The following is a 21,586-nucleotide window of genomic DNA, read 5'->3' on the forward strand; positions in this document are numbered from 1 at the left end:
GTCCTTGCTCGTATAATGGTTATCATGTGGGAGCGCTCTTCCTAGATGCGTGCAACCATCAAAATAAAGTTCTTCAGTGAAATGGTTAAGCGCTCTTCTCTGCCTGCTCCTTCTTAAACACAGCGAATATGTCATATAATGAAAAAGCCCCCCCTTCGGGGAAAGACTCACCAGACTTCTAGGCCTCCAAGGCCAATGCTCGCATTCGGGGTATTGGCCACCCCGCAGCCTCTCTGGCAGTCCTCTCTCGGCTATTCCCAGTCTGTGTAATCAAAAAACGAATTCCACATCGCGTAAAAGCGTACCAGTTTATTTAAAAAATAGTTAAAAACAAATCAGTGGTGTATAACCACTCATTGGGTCAAAAAACTTCATCAAGAAATGAAAAACAGCCAGCCCCTTGTTTGACAAACTACCTGATTCCAGGTACAGGGGTATGCAGAGATGAGATGCACTAAGCTTGTGACAAGGCGCACGCCTCTGTCATCTAGCGTCCCTCTCCGCAATATCTTACTGGCTAGTGCTCTAAAAGATACCGAGCCTACTGCACACAGACAATCCCGCCGCGTCCAGCGAGCGTCGTGCGCTATGACGTCACTCCGTGGCTCCGCCCAACGTTTCGTTGCCCTAGCAACTCCTCAGGGGCTACGGAGGCACGGATAGTGACGTCCTTTATCCTCTATTGTGCAGGCTATTCACCTGCATTCTATAATCAAGCTCATGGCTAGATCCTATTCCAAGCTGTTTGAAAGCCTAGGACCCGCCCCCCCCTCGCTCTGTGCAATTGTGCAGCAAGTCTATAGGCTGCTGGGAATTTGAATTCCTCCTATCTCACTGTTTCTATTCAGATTCATAGCTTCATGCAGCAACCCCTGCATACCCTTTACATGATATCATAGAGCAACCCCTGCATACCCTTAGCATAATGTCAGTGTTTACTCATTAGCTAATAATGCAGCAAGTCTATAAGCTGCTGGGATTTGAATTCCTTCCATCTCACTGTTTCTATTCAAATTCATAGCTTCATGCAGCAACCCCTGCATACCCTTCACATGATATTATACAGCAACCCCTGCATACCCTTAGCATGGTATCATATTTACCCATTAGCTAATAATGCAGCAAGTCTATAGGCTGCTGGGATTTGAATTCCTCCTATCTCGCTGTTTCTATGCAGATTCATAGCTTCTTGCAGCAACCCCTGCATGCCCTTTACATGATATTATACAGCAACCCCTGCATACCCTTAGCATGGTATCATATTTACCCATTAGCTAATAATGCAGCAAGTCTATAGGCTGCTGGGATTTGAATTCCTCCTATCTCACTGTCTCTATGCTGATTCATAGCTTCATGCGGCAACCCCTGCATGCCCTTTACATGATATTATACAGCAACCCCTGCATACCCTTAGCATGGTGTCATATTTCGCGTACACTAGCATACTCATAGGCTCCATGCACTTTTCACATATCACTCTTATTATCATAAGTGTTATATAACCCCATTCTCCATTCCTTTAGGTGAATCCCCTTTTCCTCAATGCCCCCCCCCCCACCCCCCCATCCCAATAGCGATCCTCCCCAGCTAACTGAAGCTCCCCATTCGCTATAAAACAATTTAAATCTATATCTACATTATGACCCACAGGAACCAACGTGTTCATTTTATGTATCCATTCAGTTTCTAACTGAGATATCCTCCTTTCTCGATTACACCCCCTCCAATTGGGGACTAGTTTTTCAATCCCACATATTTTTAGGGTTTTGATATCACAGTTGTGTTTTTCACCCACGTGTTTGGACAGGTTGTGTTTCAAAAAGCCCTTAGCAGAATTACATATGTGTTCACCCCACCTTTTATGTAGGGCCCTGGTGGTGTGCCCTACATATTGCTGACCACATCCACAAGTGATTAGGTATACAGCATACTTTGTTCGACACGTGATAAACCCTTTAATTTTGTAGGTCCTTCCAGTGCTAGAGGATTGCACCTCTTTACATCTAGATGTTAGTCCTTCCTCACATGCTCTACAGCTTCTACAAGGATAGAACCCATCCTCCTGCCAGGGGTTAGGGGGCCTACCCGGGGGGTTGACACAGCTCGGGGCCAAGTGATTCTTCAAATTTGGGGCCTTACGGTATAAGAATTTTGGTCTGCCAGGGATCACTTTTTTCAGAGTGGGGTCCTGCTTCAATATAACCCAATTCTTGTTGATCACACCCTCTACTTTTCTAAACTGCTTATTAAAATCTGTAAGAAAACCAAAATCCATTCCATCTCTGTTCTGCGATCTTTTAATAAAGGTGCTTGCCCGTTCTATTTCCGCCACCTCTCTTCTGGTTGTCTCTATTTCACCCTTCCTATACCCCTTATCCAGAAATCGCTGGGCCAGCCTGCTGGATTGTTGGTGGTATTCTTGTACCGTGGAGCAGTTCCTTCGAATCCGCAGGAACTGACTCCTAGGTACGGCCCTAAGCCACTGGGGATGGTGGCAGCTTCCCACTGGGATGTAACCATTCCGGTCCGCATCCTTAAAGTGAGTTCTGGTCCAGAGGTCGCTACCATCTTTTGTGATCTCCAGATCCAGAAACACCACCATATCTCTACTGCACACAGCGTTCAATTCAATGTTAAGGTCGTTCTGGTTAAGTGTCTGTATATACTCCATAAAATCTGATTCAGTTCCCTCCCAGAATAACAGCAGGTCATCAATGTACCTGGACCATTTTACTATTTTTGACGACTCGGTCCTCTCTAGTACCTCCTCTTCCCACACAGCCATAAAGAGATTCGCCAAGCTGGGGGCATACCCTGCCCCCATCGCGCATCCTCGCTGCTGCAAGTAATAATTCCCCTCGTGCCAGAAATAGTTATGTTTTAAAGCATATTCTAGTAGCTTCAAGATAAACTCACATTGCTCCGTCTTCATACTTGTTCTAGCTAGGTATTTCCTCACTGCCATCAGTCCTGGTCCGTGCGGTATACATGTATACAGTGAGGACACATCAGCCGTTCCCAGCAACGTGTCCGCAGAAATCTTCAGTCCCCCAAGCACCTGTAGTGTGTGCTTGGTGTCCCTCAGTAAGTGAGGTATTAGTTTAACAGCCATTTGCAACATGTCGTCAAGATATTGTCCAAGTCGATGTGTGATTGACCCCATCCCACTAATTATGGGGCGTCCAGGTGGGTGTGTAGGATTCTTATGTACTTTGGGGGTATAATAGATAACCGTGATCCTTGGTGCAGATGGCAACAAGTATTCATATTCTTTATCTTTAAGTAGTCCCTCTCTTAGTCCACTTTTTAGTAGCTCTCTAAGTTCCTCAAAGAATCTCCTAGTGGGGTCCCCCCTGAGTTTTAAGTATGTATTTTCATCTCCAACCAGTCTGTTGAGTTCTATAGCGTACTGATCCCTGTTAAGGATCACCACGCCTCCCTCCTTGTCGGCAGGGCGTACCACCAGTTGCTTTTCTTTTAACAAGTCCTTAACAGGGATCAGTACGCTATAGAACTCAACAGACTGGTTGGAGATGAAAATACATACTTAAAACTCAGGGGGGACCCCACTAGGAGATTCTTTGAGGAACTTAGAGAGCTACTAAAAAGTGGACTAAGAGAGGGACTACTTAAAGATAAAGAATATGAATACTTGTTGCCATCTGCACCAAGGATCCCGGTTATCTATTATACCCCCAAAGTACATAAGAATCCTACACACCCACCTGGATGCCCCATAATTAGTGGGATGGGGTCAATCACACATCGACTTGGACAATATCTTGACGACATGTTGCAAATGGCTGTTAAACTAATACCTCACTTACTGAGGGACACCAAGCACACACTACAGGTGCTTGGGGGACTGAAGATTTCTGTGGACACGTTGCTGGGAACGGCTGATGTGTCCTCACTGTATACATGTATACCGCACGGACCAGGACTGATGGCAGTGAGGAAATACCTAGCTAGAACAAGTATGAAGACGGAGCAATGTGAGTTTATATTGAAGCTACTAGAATATGCTTTAAAACATAACTATTTCTGGCACGAGGGGAATTATTACTTGCAGCAGCGAGGATGCGCGATGGGGGCAGGGTATGCCCCCAGCTTCGCGAATCTCTTTATGGCTGTGTGGGAAGAGGAGGTACTAGAGAGGACCGAGTCGTCAAAAATAGTAAAATGGTCCAGGTACATTGATGACCTGCTGTTATTCTGGGAGGGAACTGAATCAGATTTTATGGAGTATATACAGACACTTAACCAGAACGACCTTAACATTGAATTGAACGCTGTGTGCAGTAGAGATATGGTGGTGTTTCTGGATCTGGAGATCACAAAAGATGGTAGCGACCTCTGGACCAGAACTCACTTTAAGGATGCGGACCGGAATGGTTACATCCCAGTGGGAAGCTGCCACCATCCCCAGTGGCTTAGGGCCGTACCTAGGAGTCAGTTCCTGCGGATTCGAAGGAACTGCTCCACGGTACAAGAATACCACCAACAATCCAGCAGGCTGGCCCAGCGATTTCTGGATAAGGGGTATAGGAAGGGTGAAATAGAGACAACCAGAAGAGAGGTGGCGGAAATAGAACGGGCAAGCACCTTTATTAAAAGATCGCAGAACAGAGATGGAATGGATTTTGGTTTTCTTACAGATTTTAATAAGCAGTTTAGAAAAGTAGAGGGTGTGATCAACAAGAATTGGGGTATATTGAAGCAGGACCCCACTCTGAAAAAAGTGATCCCCGGCAGACCAAAATTCTTATACCGTAAGGCCCCAAATTTGAAGAATCACTTGGCCCCGAGCTGTGTCAACCCCCCGGGTAGGCCCCCTAACCCCTGGCAGGAGGATGGGTTCTATCCTTGTAGAAGCTGTAGAGCATGTGAGGAAGGACTAACATCTAGATGTAAAGAGGTGCAATCCTCTAGCACTGGAAGGACCTACAAAATTAAAGGGTTTATCACGTGTCGAACAAAGTATGCTGTATACCTAATCACTTGTGGATGTGGTCAGCAATATGTAGGGCGCACCACCAGGGCCCTACATAAAAGGTGGGGTGAACACATATGTAATTCTGCTAAGGGCTTTTTGAAACACAACCTGTCCAAACACGTGGGTGAAAAACACAACTGTGATATCAAAACCCTAAAAATATGTGGGATTGAAAAACTAGTCCCCAATTGGAGGGGGTGTAATCGAGAAAGGAGGATATCTCAGTTAGAAACTGAATGGATACATAAAATGAACACGTTGGTTCCTGTGGGTCATAATGTAGATATAGATTTAAATTGTTTTATAGCGAATGGGGAGCTTCAGTTAGCTGGGGAGGATCGCTATTGGGATGGGGGGGGTGTGAGGGGGTGGGGGGGAGGAGGGGGCATTGAGGAAAAGGGGATTCACCTAAAGGAATGGAGAATGGGGTTATATAACACTTATGATAATAAGAGTGATATGTGAAAAGTGCATGGAGCCTATGAGTATGCTAGTGTACGCGAAATATGACACCATGCTAAGGGTATGCAGGGGTTGCTGTATAATATCATGTAAAGGGCATGCAGGGGTTGCCGCATGAAGCTATGAATCAGCATAGAGACAGTGAGATAGGAGGAATTCAAATCCCAGCAGCCTATAGACTTGCTGCATTATTAGCTAATGGGTAAATATGATACCATGCTAAGGGTATGCAGGGGTTGCTGTATAATATCATGTAAAGGGCATGCAGGGGTTGCTGCAAGAAGCTATGAATCTGCATAGAAACAGCGAGATAGGAGGAATTCAAATCCCAGCAGCCTATAGACTTGCTGCATTATTAGCTAATGAGTAAACACTGACATTATGCTAAGGGTATGCAGGGGTTGCTCTATGATATCATGTAAAGGGTATGCAGGGGTTGCTGCATGAAGCTATGAATCTGAATAGAAACAGTGAGATAGAAGGAATTCAAATCCCAGCAGCTTATAGACTTGCTGCATTATTAGCTAATGAGTAAATATGATACCATGCTAAGGGTATGCAGGGGTTGCTGTATAATATCATGTGAAGGGTATGCAGGGGTTGCTGCATGAAGCTATGAATTTGAATAGAAACAGTGAGATGGAAGGAATTCAAATCCCAGCAGCTTATAGACTTGCTGCATTATTAGCTAATGAGTAAACACTGACATTATGCTAAGGGTATGCAGGGGTTGCTCTATGATATCATGTAAAGGGTATGCAGGGGTTGCTGCATGAAGCTATGAATCTGAATAGAAACAGTGAGATAGGAGGAATTCAAATTCCCAGCAGCCTATAGACTTGCTGCACAATTGCACAGAGCGAGGGGGGGGCGGGTCCTAGGCTTTCAAACAGCTTGGAATAGGATCTAGCCATGAGCTTGATTATAGAATGCAGGTGAATAGCCTGCACAATAGAGGATAAAGGACGTCACTCTCCGTGCCTCCGTAGCCCCTGAGGAGTTGCTAGGGCAACGAAACGTTGGGCGGAGCCACGGAGTGACGTCATAGCGCACGACGCTCGCTGGACGCGGCGGGATTGTCTGTGTGCAGTAGGCTCGGTATCTTTTAGAGCACTAGCCAGTAAGATATTGCGGAGAGGGACGCTAGATGACAGAGGCGTGCGCCTTGTCACAAGCTTAGTGCATCTCATCTCTGCATACCCCTGTACCTGGAATCAGGTAGTTTGTCAAACAAGGGGCTGGCTGTTTTTCATTTCTTGATGAAGTTTTTTGACCCAATGAGTGGTTATACACCACTGATTTGTTTTTAACTATTTTTTAAATAAACTGGCACGCTTTTACGCGATGTGGAATTCGTTTTTTGATTACACAGACTGGGAATAGCCGAGAGAGGACTGCCAGAGAGGCTGCGGGGTGGCCAATACCCTGAATGCGAGCATTGGCCTTGGAGGCCTAGAAGTCTGGTGAGTCTTTCCCCGAAGGGGGGGCTTTTTCATTATATGACATATTCGCTGTGTTTAAGAAGGAGCAGGCAGAGAAGAGCGCTTAACCATTTCACTGAAGATCCTCTGTAGGTTGTCTACTAGTAGATTTGTGTCCGGAAGTATTTGGTTGATCTGACTGTTGCGTATACAACTCTGACATCGTGTCTTTAACGATTTGCTTTACAACCGTAGAAAAATCCTGTGTTTCTCCAGATATATCCTCATAACAGTTTTTACAAACCATTTTATCGATTAGTCTGACATCTCCACATAACCAGCATTGATCTTCTGAGATTCTGTTTGACTTAGAAGTACATTTTTTAGGAGAACTGGTTTTCGTTTTTTCTGGCGATTTGGAAGATTGTGCTTTAGTAGAACTTTTCCCCGGTTTATCGGCAGAGTAAGAACTATGTGCCTGTTTTGAGGAAGTATGCTGCCTTGAGTGATTCTCAATAGGGTCATACTGGTGCACTTCAGCCTTGTTCCCTCTAGAGGAGGAATGCTTGTGGCTGTGGAAAAAAAAAGATCAGAAAGATCAAAATAAATATATGATCTTTAGACCTTCTACTATTACCTCAGTAAATACTCACCCCCCTTACCTATTGGTCTTTTTGTGTTCTCTTTTGGACTTCCGCATTCTTATAAATGAGAGCTGCAAAAAAGTGCAGGCTATCAGCATCCTTGTGTGACATGCAGACTAGGTAAATACATTGCAACACATGAAAGAGAGTATCCACAACTTACTGTTCCTAATGAGTTTATAATGCTCTCCTATCGCTCTCTGTTGCAGCAGGCGACTCTCCGAGTTGTGTGGACCGTACATCTTGTCCGTCAGCAACAGAGAAGCACTTCCTGGACGCTCTTTTGACGTCCGCTCTGTGCCCCTATCAAAGATGGCCGCCGCACCTCAACTAAGGGCAAAACCCGGAAGTATGCAAACTTCCGGGTCCTGACGCGTACTTTGCACTATGTAGTGCATTGGAGCGTCTGGGCAGTGCGGGATTCCTCTTTGGAGCCAGCGAAACCGAGCTAAGGATTCAGCAGAGGTACAAAGTAACCGGAGATAGCGTTATACACATTTTTAACATACCTTATGTGCGGCTACAAGCACTGTGGGGAACATTTATTCTTCTTTAACATCCAAGTTGAAAAAGATAAGGAATTAGCCCAAGCCATCTGTATACATCCTTTAGATGATAAGCAGGCTGCCTGGAGAACACAAAAGAGCAGGCTTCTGTTCTCATTGGAGCATTTAGCTACCTGAGACACCGAACTACAACCAGGGGAGGTATAGCAGGAAACCTGGTCGGATCCGCTAAAAAATCGTGCGGAGGTAAGGGAAAAATATAGCACTTGTTTATCCTATCCGGCGGTGAGGACAAAAAAAGAAATATGGGGTATTGGGCGGAGTAGCTTTTATTCAAATGAGGTCCTATCTGGCAGTTGTAGGCGGAGAACTGCCCATCTGTATGCTGACATGGAGATATCAGGGAATAGATCATTACATTGTGATTAGTAGTGATTAAGCTATTGGCAAATGAAAGGGATGAACACTGAAAGGTGAAACTCGCTCTTGTCCATTAGGGTAAAAACGCCTTTCGGGTGAAGTGGTTAAAAGGAATTACTCACCTAAAGGATTATTAGGAACACCTGTTCAATTTCTCATTAATGCAATTATCTAATCAACCAATCACATGGCAGTTGCTTTAATGCATTTTGGGATGTGGTCCTGGTCAAGACAATCTCCTGAACTCCAAAATGAATGTCAGAATGGGAAAGAAAGGTGATTTAAGCAATTCTGAGCGTGGCATGGTTGTTGGTGCCAGATGGGCCGGACTGAGTATTTCACCATCTGCTCAGTTACTGGGATTTTCACGCACAACCATTTCTAGGGTTTACAAAGAATGGTGTGAAAAGGGAAAAACATCCTGTATGTGGTCCTGTGGGCGAAAATGCCTTGTTGATGCTAGAGGACAGAGGAGAATGGGCCGACTGATTCAAGCTGATAGAAGAGCAACGTTGACTGAAATAACCACTCGTTACAACTGAGGTATGCAGCAAAGCATTTGTGAAGCCACAACACGCACAACCTTGAGGTGGATGGGCTACAACAGCAGAAGACCCCAACGGGTACCACTCATCTCCACTACAAATAGGAAAAAGAGGCTACAATTTCCACAAGCTCACCAAAATTGGACAGTTGAAGACTTGAAAAATGTTGCCTGGTCTGATGAGTCTCGATAGAGTCAGAATTTGGCGTAAACAGAATGGGCTCGATTCACAAAACGGTGCTAACCCAGTTAGAGACTTTAGGCATGATAACCTTTGCACCACTCTGGTGAAAAGCCAGTTTAGGTGTGATAAGTTCAGCATGATAAGTTTAGGTGTGATAAGTTTAGGCATGATAAGTTTAGATAAGTTTAGATCGCTTGCAAAGTCCCGCACGCAAAGCAGCGGCATTAAACTTTATACGAAGTGCACCAGTCTTTGCTAGCGTAAAACTTTTGATCAGCTGTGCACTGCGGTGCTAACGCAGTTGGCGCTTAAACTTATCATGCCTAAACTTATCACACCTTAACTTATCATGCCTAAACTTATCACACCTAAACTTATCACACCTAAACTTATCATGCCTAAACTGAGTTTAGGCATGATAAAGGGCTTTTCACCAGGGTGCTAACTGTTAGCACCGCTTTGTGAATCAGGCCCAATGAGTGCATGGATCCATCATGCATTGTTACCACTCTGCAAGCTGGTGGTGGTCGTGTAATGGTGTGGGGGATGTTTTCTTGGCACACTTTAGGCCCCTTAGTGCCAATTGGGCATCGTTTAAATGCCACCGGCTACCTGAGCATTTTTTCTGACCATCTCCATCCCTTTATGACCACCATGTAGCCATCCTCTGATGGCTACTTACAGCAGGATAATGCACCATGTCACAAAGCTCGAATCATTTCAAATTGGTTTCTTGAACATGACAATGGGCCTGATTCACAAAGCGGTGCTAACAGTTAGCACGCTGGTGAAAAGCCCTTTATCATGCCTAAACTCAGTTTAGGTGTGATAAGTTTAGGTGTGATAAGTTTAGGCATGATAAGTTTAGGTGTGATAAGTTTAGGCATGATAAGTTTAAGCGCCAACTGCGTTAGCACCACAGTGCACAGCTGATCAAAAGTTTTACGCTAGTAAAGTCTGGTGCACTTCGCATAAAGTTTAATGGCGCTGCTTTGCGTGCGGGACTTTGCAAGCGATCTAAACTTATCTAAACTTATCATGCCTAAACTTATCACACCTAAACTTATCATGCCTAAACTTATCACACCTAAACTGGCTTTTCACCAGCATGGTGCAATGGTTATCATGCCTAAAGTCTCTAACTGGGTTAGCACCGCTTTGTGAATCGAGCCCATTGAGTTCACTGTACTAAAATGGCCCCCACAATCACCAGATCTCAACCCAATAGAGCATCTTTGGAATGTGATGGAATGGGAGCTTAATGTCCTGGATTTGCATCCCACAAATCTCCATCAACTGCAAGATGCTATCCCATCAATATGGGCCAACGTTTCTAAAGAGTGCTTTCAGCACCTTGTTGAATCAATGACACGTAGAATTAAGGCAGTTCTGAAGGCAAAAGGGGGTCAAACACTGTACTAGTATGGTGTTCCTAATAATCCTTCAGGTGAGTGTAAATATGGCAGCCTCAATATCCCTCTCACTTCAATTCTCCTTTAACTGCTTACTTTTTTCACTGTAGTGGTCCTTTAAACAGTTGAAATTTGACAGTTGGAAAATGACAGTTTAAAAAAGGAAGTTATAAAATGACAGTTTAATTTGGCAGTTGAAAAATGACAGTTAAACTGTCATTTTTCAACTGTCATTATCCAACTGCTATTTTCCAACTGTCATTTTCCAACTGTCGTTTTCCAGCTGCTATTTTCCAACTGTCATTTTTAAACTGTCAAATTTTAACTGCCATTTTCCAACTGTCAAATTTTCTGCCATTTTCCAACTGTCATTTTCCAACTGCCATTTTCCAACTGCCATTTTTAAACTGTCAAATTTTAACTGCCATTTTCCAACTGTCAAATTTTAACTGCCATTTTCCAACTGTCATTTTTCAACTGCCGTTTTCCAACTGCCATTTTCCAACTGCCATTTTCCAACTGTCATTTTCCAACTGCCATTTTCCAACTGTCATTTTCCAACTGCCATTTTCCAACTGCCATTTTCCAACTGTCATTTTTAAACTGTCAAATTTTAACTGCCGTTTTCCAACTGTCATTTTCCAACTGCCATTTTCCAACTGCCATTTTTCAACTGCCATTTTTTAACTGTCAAATTTTAACTGCTGTTTTCCAACTGCCATTTTTCAACTGTCAAATTTTAACTGCCATTTTCCAACTGTCATTTTCCAACTTCCATCTTCCAACTGTCATTTTCCAACTGCCATTTTCCAACTGTCATTTTTCATTCCAAGAGTGTTTATTAAAGCAAAAATTCAATTAACAATCAGAATAAATGCAAATGTTCTCCACATGTGGAGAATATCACGTACCAAACTGAATAGTGAAACATACATAATACGGTCAGTATGCAAAATTTAAACAAAAAGGAAATATCTACTAATGACCATAACCTGCCAATGATTCATACATTTTCCGTGGCCAAGAGAGGCCCATATGAAAGGAGCATAAGAGGAAAGAAAAAGGAAAAGGTTAGGAAAAGGGGTAGGTTGGGATGAAAGGAATCACCATGGGTGGAAAAACCACATCATGCCTATAGTGACTTCCAGTGGGAAGGACAAGGTATGAAAAGGAGGGGAAAAAGGTGGGGTACAACTGTCATTTTTCAACCGCCATTTTTGTATCCTAAAGAGGTTTCCCCCTTTCTCCTCAGCAGATGGGATCCACAATAAAGTCCCACCTTACAGCAGCCAGTAACCCAGCTTACTGCCGGGCATACACGGCTGCGATTATGCGCCCGATCGATCCCCGCCCGTCCCCGCGGGCGGCTGCTAATCAGCCGTTTCTTCTATTGTTCTCCCCACCGGTATCGAGCACACTATCGATCCGGAGGGGTATCGGACACGTCGGATATTATCAATAGAGCCATCAGGCTGGATTGATAATCCTCCCAGCAGCCGTGTATGCCCAGCATAACTCACAGCACTGTAAAATCAATGTGCTGTTCACAGTGCACACGTTGCGTTAGGGTATAACGTTGCACGTTAAATGAAAGTGCAGCATGCTGTAGGTTATACCCCTATAGAGCTGCGTTAGATTGTTTGCACATGCTCAGTGACTAGCCACATGGCTATTTAAGATTCACTGCACTGTGGTGACTCGTGGTGGGACTCATAGTGTTGCCCGGATCATGTTCATTTGATCCGGATCTTTTTTGTGAGTCGAATCATCCGGATCATCACAATGAAAGATTCGGTTCACAGTGGATGTCTGTCTGGAAGAAACAGGAACATACAGAATGTACAGTGCAGGGAATTTTTTTTTATTAAATCAAAGCTTAAAGTAGCATACGGTGAAATAAAGTAAAAGTATGCCAATACATCTGACATAACTTATACAGCATACAACATAATAAAAAAAATTAAAAGTATGCAATGCAACAAGAACAAAAAACCAAGGAACAAGTTCGTTCCAACATATAATATAGCAATAATATGCCATAAGTCTAGCACATTCTTCATCTAAAACAGCATAAAATGAAGAAATAAGATACAATATAACAAGCACAAGAAACCTTAGATACAATCTGTTCCATGCATGAAACATAGAATATACCTAACAGGCTGATGAGGAAACATCACCCACGCGCACTCATACCGACAAGACAACCAGATGAAAAGCAAATAAATACACATAACACCAACCACCACCCAAAAGACGCAAGACAACACCTACATTACAACACTCAAACAACAACAACAACACAAAAAAACAAAACAAAACAAACAAACAAAAAAAAAAACATATAACATACACCACCCCCAAAAAAGTAAAGCACAACACCCACATCACACCATACACACCTCATTTACACTTAGCGGGACTTTTACGCCCGAAGATATTACAATAGCACCTAAACACAAGACTGAAGACAAAACACAAGACTAGATGAGAAAAAGAAAAAAAAAACAAATTAAACCCACGGACAAGACAAAAAACCTCACCTACAAGTAAGAAAGAAGCACAAAGGGATACTCCCCCTTGTGCCTGCGGCCAGACTTCAAAAATAATGCAAAAAGGACAAAATCTACGGTGTAAAGAAGAAGAGGATAGACAAAGCTCACACCCAGGAGAGGAGTCCACCAGTTCAAGGAGGCTTGATGTTCTGCCATGCCAGAACCCAAGCTCCTCTCCCCAGCTTCTTCCTCTCCAAGTACCGAATGGTCCCCACCTCACCCAGAATGCTGTTCACCACCACCTGGACGGGCAAGTCTTTTTTCCTAATAGCTAAGTCACAACGTGCCAACCACAAGTGTCTCCTAACCACTAAACTGACTATGTATAATGTGCATAAATCATAACCCTGGCGAAGATTGAAAGCTCCATAGGCCCACTCAGCATAACTAAGATGCGCCAGGAATGGGATATTCAGAGCCCTCCCCACCTTTTGTATACCTCCACGTTGAAGGGGCATGACATCAGAAAGTGGTCCATGTCCTCCCCAACAGTGCACCCCTGTCGAGGAAAGACACGCTCCACCACATCCCGACACTTCATGTTCACTCCAACGTAAAGCTTGCCCTGGAAGGTAAGCCAGGTAAGCCAGGCGATGTCCCACAATTTGTTTGGAACCCGCGGCGAATTAAGCAAACGCAAGCCCCCCTCCAAAATTGTGCCTGGGCAATCCCTCAAGGCGAGTGAGTCAGGAAAGTAGGAGTTCACCAACCTAGCCGACAGGACTTTCCTGTCGACCGATCTGATGTCCTCCACCGTCAATCCCCACTGCAGCAGTTTCTTCATACAAGGTAAGACATAGGCCGGAAGATAGCCGTGACGTGCTCTCAAATTTTTCACCGGGCCACCGCTCTTCCATTCTCTAAGGAAAGGCTCGCACCAGGTCTGGAAGATACCTACCCAACTAGGCGGGTTCTCCATCAACAAACTACCAAGATTGTACTTAATAAAAATTAAGGAGAAGAAAACAATCGGGTTGACTATACCTAAGCCACCCTCCCGCCTAGTTTTGTAAGTAATGCTTCTGCGCACATGGTTTAGCCTGTTTCCCCACAACATCAGGAAAAACAGGCCATTGACCCTGGTGTACAGAGATGCTGGCAAAATAGCAACATAGCTGACATACAACATTATTGGCACCAGATAGGTCTTGATCAAGTCAATCCTTTCCCTAAAGGTCAAACTCCAACCTTTCCAGCGAGCTACTTTTGTGCTGACATCAGATAGTTTGCGTTCACAATTTCGTAGGCCATAATCACCTGGGCCGAATTTGATGCCAAGGATCTTAATTTCCTCTTGAGGCACGGGAAAGGATCCGGGAAGTCTAAAGGACTCTTCAACTTTACCCATCCAGAAAGTTTCGCACTTATCCGGATTGATTTTTGAACCAGATGCCAATGAGTACCTGGAGATCTCTTCGGCAACCACCAACTCCTCCTCCGCCTTCGAGACCACCACAGTGACATCATCGGCATACGCCACTACCTTTAAAGATGAGCCACCTAAGATGCCCACCGGAACCCCACCGAGCATGCTGCCCTCTAACCTTCTCACAAAAGGGTCAATGGCGAACACGTACAGCAGAGAACTCAGCGGACAACCCTGGCGCACCCCCAAGCTCACCTCAAAAGGCTGGCCTACCCATCCGTTGAGAAGCATAAAACTCTCAGCCTCTTTGTATAAAGTCTGCAGCCAATGTACAAACCTCCCCTGCAAACCATACACAGTAAGTAGCCGCCACAGGTACTTGTGGTTGACTCGATCAAAGGCCTTGGACTGGTCCAACGTCAGCAAGAACTTTCCCCAGCCTCCAGCCCTGCACCGTTCCAGGATCTCCCGGACAGCTAACAATGCTGAGAGCGTGCTCCTACCCACAACAGAGCAGTGCTGATGGCGGGAAAGTACATCTGTTACCTGGGACAAGCGACAGAACAAGATTTTCGCCAGGCTCTTCCTGTCAACATTGAGAAGGCTGATGGGACGCCAATTCTCAATCATCTCAGGGTCATGCCCCTTTGACAACAGGATCACTGCAGACTGCCTCATGGAGGGCGGTAACTGGCCCCCAGCAAGGCAATCATTAAACACGGCAGCCAATTGAGGGGCTAAGATGGACGTGAAGGCCTTGTAAAACTCAGCCGTCAGTCCATCCGGACCCGGGGTCTTTTTAGGCGCAAGGCCACCAATGGCTCTCACTACTTCTTCTGCAGTGATCTCAGTTGTCAAATCTATGGCAGAAACATCAACATCACCCAGACCTGGTACGGAAGCCAAGAAATCTTCCATCGTCGTCTGGTCAAGTGGCTTCTCCCTAAGCAAGTCAGCATAAAACTCTCTAGCGATGGCCAAGATCTCCGACCTGGACTTTGCCAGAGACCCTGAACCATCCCTGAGACCACGGACCGTCTTAAGTGCCGAGCTTTGTTTGAAACTCTGGTAAGGATCAGGCGAGTGGTATTTACCGTGATCCCTTTCCAGAGTCAAAGAAGCCAGCCGGTCGTATTGCTGTTGCTTAAGGCGAAGTTTGACCTCAGAGATCTCCCCCGGATCTCCGCCCACAGAGACGAGAGCAGTCAACCTCTCCCTTAGATGCTGGTAAGCAAGCTTTCTACCAACACTCCTACGAATCGTTAGACCCTTGAAAAATCTGGCAACACGTTTTTTTACTTCTTCCCACCACTCAGACCTATTATCAAAGCAGTCCAGGATAGAGACCTGTGCATGAAAAAACTCCTCGAAGGATTGTCTCACCTCATCTTCCAGCATCAGGGACGAATTCATCCTCCACATACCCCTACCCCTAGGAGGAGCATCCGAAGCATTCAAGCCCACCGACAGAATAAGGTGATCAGAGAACTCCACCGCCAACAACTTGGGAGTTGAAGTGATGAGGCCCTCCGAAACAAAAAACCTATCTATCCTAGACCTACTACTACCTCTATAAAAGGTGAACCCCGTGAGATCCGGTGAATGGCGAACGTGCACGTCCACCAGATCAGCCTCAACAACTAATTTAGCTAAAAACTTACTATCAACGCCTATCCGGACCTGGGCCCTTGCCCTGTCCATGGCCCTAGTGATGGTGTTAAAATCACCACCCAGGATCACAGGATAGGCTGAAAAAAGGAATGGCCTGACCTGTGTGAAGAGGTGCTTTCTCTCCCCCTTAGACTTGGGGTCGGCATAGATGTTAATTAGCCGGAGATCCTGCCCCCTCACGCAGACGTCTAAGACCAGACACCTACCCATCTCCACCTCAATAATTCGCCGGCAAGTTACCATGTCGGCCCTAAAGAGGACCGCCACACCACTACCAGGCTCTCCCGCAAGAGACCAAAAACTCGGACCGGACACCCAGTCCCTCTCAGCCAACCAGAGGTCAGCCATAGAGGTGAGCCTGGTCTCCTGCAGGAAGAAAACATCAACCTCAAGGGCAGCCAAAATCGAAAAAGCCAATTTTCGAGCTCTGGTCATTTTAATGCTGGCAACGTTGATCGTTGCCAACATGAGTGGTGGGGGAACCGCCATCAGAATGATTAAGGTTTCCCTTTATGCTTCCTTGAACAAGAAACAAAAACTAAAGAAAAAAGACGACATTTACAAAAAGGAAAAGACATAAACACAAAGCTACAATGCTTCCCCACCAGCATCAGGACTCCCAACCACCATCTCTTCCTCCTCTGAAGCGAGGCGAGAGTTGGCCAGGACTTCAAACCTATTGGATAGGCTAAGATCTACCTTGTCCTTTTTCCTCCTCTGGGTAATGGCCGATCTCTTGGCCTCCCTTTTTTCCTCAGGGGGGGCCTTGGACAAGGACTTAGCACTACTGGCCTTTTTTTTCTTTGTCTTAAAGCGCTGTTCTAGGTACTCCCTCTCTTCTAGTGATAAGTGCTCCCGCTTCCACGGGGCAAAGGCAGCCCCTGTTGGACTGGGGGCAGAAAAGGAGAAAGCCGCAGACAACGGGCCAACAGGAGGAAAGGCAGCCCTACTGCCAGAAGGGGAAGGGAAAGGAGGGTCAGGAGGAGGGAGAGGGGGCACAACTGGAACAGAAGGGGCAGGAGGGGGCAAAACTGAAGCAGGAGGGGCAGGAGTGGGAAGGGGCAGAACTGAAACAGGAGGGGCCGGAGCGGGAGGGGACAAAACAGTAGCAGGAGGGGCAGGAGTGGGCGGGGGCAGACCAGGAGCAGGGGGGCAGGAGGACGAGGGAGAGGGACAGTGGCAGAGGGGATGGGCGCAGGAGGATTTCTCCTCCTGGGAGCAGGTTGAGGGGCAGGAGGGTTTGGTACAGGAACAGGGGGGAGAGGTTTGAGACCCCCACCCCTCCTATTCCTTTCAGGCCTAGGTTGCTGCTCCTTGGGAGGAGAGTCACCACCACCACGAGCAGCATCCCGGAGGAAGGCCGATGACCCGGGCCCAGACTGCCCCACAGGGGCCATGCTGGCTGGAGGAGAAACAGGGGAAGGGACTACAGAGGACGGGTTAACAGCAGACTCTGACACATTAGGAGCTAAGACAGGCTGGACAGAAACACTGGGAGCCGACACAGAGACCTCCTGATTCTCCTCCATACCGGCCAACATGGCCCTTTTCAGATCCGAGGGCATCGCGGCCCAGGAGACCGGGCACTCTGTGTAGGGGTGCCCAAATTCAAAACAAAAGTTGCACTTTATGCGCCTACAGGATGAGGTAGAGTGCCCGAACTCCTGGCACCGACCGCACCTAGGATCTGGGCAACCACTGGCAAGATGTCCCCGCTTGCCACATCTATTGCAGGTCCTGGGTTGGCCCGGGTAGAACGTAATTACTTTATCCCGACCCTATAAGGGCGGAACGGGAACATGGGTGACGAGCCCCTCCTTAACATGGAGTTTGATCGCCACCTCATATTCCCCCCACCAGATCCCGAGCTCGTCCAGGACCCTATGTGGCGGGGACACAATGTCAGCGTAATGCTGGATCCAGGTCATCAGGTCCCGTACCGGAATACTCTCGTTTTGCACCACGATGTGTGCCTTCCTCTCCAGCGACAGCCTCGAGAGAGGGTTGACCTGGAAGCCGTGCCATTCCCCTCCTAACGACTCCTTTAACCTCTCTTCTAAGAAGGCTTCCATGCCGTGCTGGGAGAGGAAGGACACATCATAGTACTGTGGGGGGTCCCCTGGAGCCAGAATCGCGAAAAGATCCGCGGGCCTAACCCCCAGGCCGAGTAAATACTGGATGAAAGCCTTCTTAGAAGGAATCACCGATGTGTGCTCCCACTTTAGTCGCACAACATTTCTTCGGCCTGGGGTATAGGCCTCTGATTCTGTCTCCAGGGGAGCCAAGACTCTCCTCCCTGGAGCAGGACCTCTTGCAGCCTTGGAATATGAAACCGGTTTGGCCAAGGGAGTACCCCGAGCCGAAGCCGCCAGAGGAGCGAGGGCCCCCGGGTTTGCAGCAGGACCCAGGGCTGGAAAGCCCACCCTTACCACGCTCTCAAGCTCCGGCGGCTCCGGCTCAGTAGTAGCACCCCTAGCAGCCCCCGCACCAGCATCAACAACACTCACGGTCTTGTTACCAACATCATTACCATCCACGGTGAAAACGGGGGGAGGAGGGGGCCCGTATCTGGGGGCATTCGGCCCAAGCCCAAAAATGGTCTCCATCCATTCCATGCGACCCTCAAAATTGTGCCTTTTAATTATATCGTTTTCTACTACAAACTTTTTCCCGTCTGCCCGGAACTCTAGTTGGAGCCCACAATTGGGGTCACCCATGCCCACCAGATACAAGCCACCAAAATACCCCCCCGGTTCCACCATCAGGATGACCGTCTCATTGGAGTGGTCATCTATAATGATGAGCCTGTCCTTCTCCAGCCTGTAAGTAACATTGGCCGTCTTAAACTCAGTCACTAAGTTCTCCACGGCTACTGGAGGAGGCTCTAGGTGTTTCGTCTTTTTCTTCTTCTTTCTACTTTTTCCTTTCCCTTTCTCACTCCCACTCTCATCATCTGAGCAAAAATCTGAGAGAAGGTTTTTTTCAAACATTTTAGCAATCCCTGCAGGCATAACTCTCCTCTGGACCTTCCCAGTGTCCACCAAAATATCCCCACCTTCAGATTCCTGACGGAAAGCAGGAGTTTTCCTGCTTCCCTTAACATCTTTATTTTTTACACCACTTCCCTGACGCCTATCCTCCCCAGAAGAGAGATCCGTCTCCTCTATCTCAGAAGGAGAAGCAGCATTACTGCATGCCCTTCTTTTACCCCTTCCATCCTCGAACTCTAACTCAAGCCTTACAGCTTTACTGTATTTATTTCTACCCTTTTTTGCTCTCTTAGTGGATAAAGAAGAAATTGGTTTCTCACCATCCGATGATTCATGTCCATCAGTTCCATCATGATCCACAAGAGGGCCCTGGTTTGCGCCACCAGGCTCTGCAAGAAGATCCTGGGCCAATAATTCAAGTCCTGCATCGTCCTCCAGGCTTATAGCAGGGCTAGCAGGTCCAGGAGTCTCGGCCCCATCATAGATAGAAGAATTCCCATCAAAAAGTTCTTCTCCAGAAAGACTTGCCTCTAGACTTTGCTCCTTGGCCAGTTTCATACCTTCTCCTTTCAAAACTACATCCCTAGCAGACTCCAAAGGTCCCAGGACAGTTCCCTCACTATCCTTCACGCTTTCTGAGTCCACTCGTAGCCCCTCCTCCTCATCTGCATGTGTGTCCGCCTCCTTACCCTCCACTTCCGCCTCTGCTTGCAGGCTTCCACCTCCATCCACGCAAATGGCCGCAACTCTTTCAGGAAATCCGCCTGGCAACTGCACCTGTGCATTGGCTTTCAATTCCGCCTCCCCTTCAGGAATTCCGTCTCTATGCGAAGTAATGGCCGCGTTGGCGTCACCAAAAAGTCCGCTTGGCGGCTGCGCATGCAGCTTTCCGGCCGCGTGCGTCACCTCCGGCTGGCGAACCGGAAGTGACTGCGGCGTTTTCACCACGCCGATCCGGCTGCCAGCGCCATCTTGGATGGTATCCATTCCATCAGGTAAGCGTTCCCCTGAGCCCTGGGTGCACTCATCCTCCCCCAGCTTCACCCCAGACCCCACAGGAGCAACCGGTAGTGACCCCGATGCAGGCCCTGAGGTTCCACCAGGGGGTGAATTCCGTGCGGACACCCGGGGGGGCCATTACAGCCTCAGCCACACCACCACCTCCAGGTGACTTAGAGGGGGGGGGGCAGCAACCATAGTTTGGGCACTGGCGGCACCCGCACCACTACCCCCAACCTCACCAAAGGCCCCAGCAGCACGTATGCCACCCAGACCCCCGGCAGCAGGGGCAGCAGCACAGGCACCCCCAGCACCCTCCCGGGCATCCACCACAGGGCTGGGTACTTGTTCCTCCTCACCTTTGATGGTAGTCATACTCCCCTCGGGCTGCATGGTTTTCACCCACGGGGTGGCCTCTTTAGACATGCTGTCACTCTCCACTATGATGCACTTATCCGTGTTGTCATCATCAGAATCCAGATCTGATATCGGCTGCAGCATTTTATTAAACCACTTTTTGTGCTTTGTATGTTCAGACAGGGGACCGCCAATACTTTCCAGATAGGCCAGCCTTTTCTTCCTGTCTTTAATTTCAGCTTTCAAGCATATTAAAGTAGAATCAGTCTTTAGGAGCTCTGGCTTCCAACTGAGCCCATGTCTGTACCTGATGCTTTTAAAGTTTTTTTTCCAACTCCCCCAGGCTTTCAGAGAGCTCCTTCACCTCCTGGAACCAGGCCACCACCTTATCAGCGTTCATCTCTCCTCCCCCCAGGTAAGGTGAAGTGACGGGGGGTATGAGCCGGCCGCTCCATGCCTGGAGCGACCGGTTACAATAGGCAAGGCCCCTGCTAGGCCCAAGGCCTGGAGCAAGGACCTCAAGTTCACCACAAGCCCAAGAGGAAGCAGCAAAGTCGGCTACAAGCAATCCACCAGGAGACCTCCAGGAGCTCCTCACCACACAACCTCACAGTGCAGGGAAAGTCCTGTCCTGCTAGTCATTTCACCCAGTCTGCTTCCCTAGTAAAATGATTCAAATGATTCGGTTCAAAGATCCAGATCTTTTCAATGATCCAATTCGAATGATCCGAATCCTTAAAAAGATCCGGACTTCCCATCACTATCCTGGAGCAGCTGCTTTGAGAGCCCGCATAAAGCAGCTCAGACGTCCAACTTCAACACCACCACCACCACGTTGCGTTAGGGGCACGTTATGCAACCTTAACGTCCCTTAAAACGCAAGGTCTTGGTGTGAAAGTAGCCTTAAGGTACATACTCATATTATTAAATTGTATAAAAAAAAATCCTTCAGTTCCGCTTTACTGAAATAAATTGACTTTTACCGCAATATTCTATTTTTTTGCGTTTCACCTGTAAAAGGGGTTGAGAGAGTGCACACTAAATGTGCCTGACACTGCT

The sequence above is a fragment of the Hyperolius riggenbachi genome, chromosome 4, assembly GCF_040937935.1.
Source record: "Hyperolius riggenbachi isolate aHypRig1 chromosome 4, aHypRig1.pri, whole genome shotgun sequence".
NCBI classification, from domain to species: domain Eukaryota; kingdom Metazoa; phylum Chordata; class Amphibia; order Anura; family Hyperoliidae; genus Hyperolius; species Hyperolius riggenbachi.